This window comes from Arachis duranensis, chromosome 1 (assembly GCF_000817695.3).
Source record: "Arachis duranensis cultivar V14167 chromosome 1, aradu.V14167.gnm2.J7QH, whole genome shotgun sequence".
NCBI lineage: Eukaryota > Viridiplantae > Streptophyta > Magnoliopsida > Fabales > Fabaceae > Arachis > Arachis duranensis.
The window spans coordinates 5,746,438-5,749,320 of NC_029772.3; positions in this window are offsets into that span (position 1 = coordinate 5,746,438).

Here is a 2,883-nt window from a genome sequence, read left to right on the forward strand (position 1 = left end):
TTTTACTTTAAAAAATTATATATATATATATATATATATTTATATAAACAATTTTAGAAAAAATCTGGTAGTTAATCTGTTAGCTCTTTGGTTTTAGTCCAATCTAAATATTTTTTATTGTTTTTGGAAAGAAAATCTTTTAAGAAATTTAATAGTATGTGACAAAAAAAATCGAATAAATTATACAAAAACCAATTAAAATATAATACAACAATATTATTAACAAAAAATAAAATAAGCATCTTTATTTGAGTGTTTCCTAGATTAATAGATCCCTATAGTACGTATGTTATCATGTGCAATTTACCCGAATAGTTGTCATATTTTCATTGGTAATATATTCGATACAAATCAAATTCGAGAAAGTATTATTTTAATTTTTTATGTTGGGACTAAATTTTAATTTGGTATTTAATATTTTAAATATTTTTTTAAATTTTAAAAAAATTTAAACGAATTTAATATTGTCTCACTTTTAAATTTGATAGGACTAAAAAAAGAGTATTGTAAATGTTAACAATATTTTTAATTAAATCGTATCTTTTATTTTTGCGTGTTAGAAAAATATAGCCAAAACTATCTTGTAACACTTTTTTATTATTTTTTTTATTCGTATAAAATCTCAAACATTAGTAATCAATCATCACTGCTCCAAAATCTTAGAAAAACTATTTATATTGTTGATTGGTAGAGTATCAATTTTACTTACTTAAATCGAACGATATTATATCTTGAATATAATTTCATGTCAAATTTAATAATGGGATAATATTAAACCTACTTAAAATATTTTTAAACTAAAATAGAATGTTTAAAATATTACAGATCAAATTAAAATTTATTTTAAATATTAAAAATTAAAATAATATTTTTTACCCTATAAATTATAATTCTAGACGTTTAAATTTTAAATAGACTGTAAACAAAATGGTGTGGGCTAACAACACTTCGGCCCATTTGGTAAGGATTGTAAAATCAAACAAAGAAAAGCATGCAGATTATTATTTTTTCATAGTAAATAAAGTTTATCTACTTTTTAATCTACTAAAAAATTGGAGATAAAGTCATAAAAATAAAAGTAAAAGTCTTGAGTACCAAATCTTTGACTAATGAAAAGAAAGAAAGAAAAAAGATCTTCTAACATTGAAACAAACGCTGTTTGCTGTTTCTCATTATCATCACATACATACATAGTGTGACTTGATAAAAAAAATTGGAAAATTGATTCCAAAGACAACAACATAATGAGTTAGTTATTTATGATTGTCTTAGAGTGTTGGAAGCATCAGGTACGTAGAGAACAGGTGGCAGATCACAACCAAAGTTTGCCATGCCGCCACGCTGTTATCTTCTTTATAAAATGTCTTTACAATATGTTTATTATGAATGATCGCTTTCAAGAGTTTTGTGTGTAATGTTTATATCGTAATGTCCATACTTTCTTACCATAGCAATTTGTATAAGTTTTTCTTATAGTTCAGAGTTTTGATACAACATAAAAATTAAAAATTCTATCTATTTAAAAGAATAACAATCAAAATAATATTTTAAATTTTTTAAAATAAAAATTTTAATATTATATAATAAATTATTTTAATTTAAATTATTAAATAAAAATACACACCAAAAGTTCCTAAGCTTGCATGCAATTACAATAAGATATATTTTAACACATATTTAGCAGTTAAAAATTATTAAATAATTTAATATATTTGACTAAATTATTATTTAATAATATTTAACTATTAATTTTAAATAAAAAATTTATGTGAATCTCCACTTTACAATAATAAGATATTTAAATAACTATAATTAATTATATTTAACATATTTTTTATGTACTCCTTATGTATTTTGTATGTACTCTTACTATAATTAATTATACCTGTATATTAAATAACTAACACGCTAAACTAATTTCTATTTTAATTGGCATATATTAAATTGACTAACTAATTATAATTAAATTTATGTTTATTGTTAATAAAAAATGATCTAAATAACAGATAGTTCCAAAGTTTACATGCAGAATCATCCAGTTAATTTTCTCTCTGCATACATGCAGAATAATTGGTGTAATTTTTCTCGATAAATGATGATACCCAAAAAGCAAGAATGCATGCAATGCACCGTGGGACGTGACCAATAGCTTGAATGTGCATGGTAATCAAAACAGTACCTAAAAGATAGGATCATGTCTAGCTTATAATTATATATGCAAGCATGCATGTTTATGGCGGATAACGCCACTGCAACACACAGAGAGGAGTCACTTTTAGATAGCAACCATTCACACTCTTTACTCTTCACTCTCCATATCCCACCACAATGGACCAAAAGTTAAAACGCAAGTCCTGAACTTGTATTGCCTTCGACTGTGAGATTCATGATAAGAATTAATATGTAAATTTTAACCATTTTATGCATGGTAAAATTATAGATTTGGTTTCACATTCTATAACATTTATTTGTTGTCTTCTCCTTTATCTTTATGCTTTTTGGGTGAACGGGTAAAATTTACATATTAAATTTTAATTTTAAAATCCATTTTTTTCACAACTTCCAACAAATATTGGATTATAATCACTGTAAGAGAGAATATTTGTATCAACGGTCAAGCCATTGTTAATCATTTTTAACGACAGTTAATTAATCGTCGGTAAAAATGCATAAACATGGGACATTGATAATTTTTTACTCATAAGTCATAACATAATAATAACAATAAGAAAACTTTCGATAAATAAAAATGTGGTGAAAAATAAGTAATTTAATAACCTTGAGTAAATTAGGGTGTTGTAGTTAAGAATATATTAAAAAAGTTGTCGATAAATATTCTATTTATTTATTATGAAATTAATATTTATTGACAGCCTAAGATTA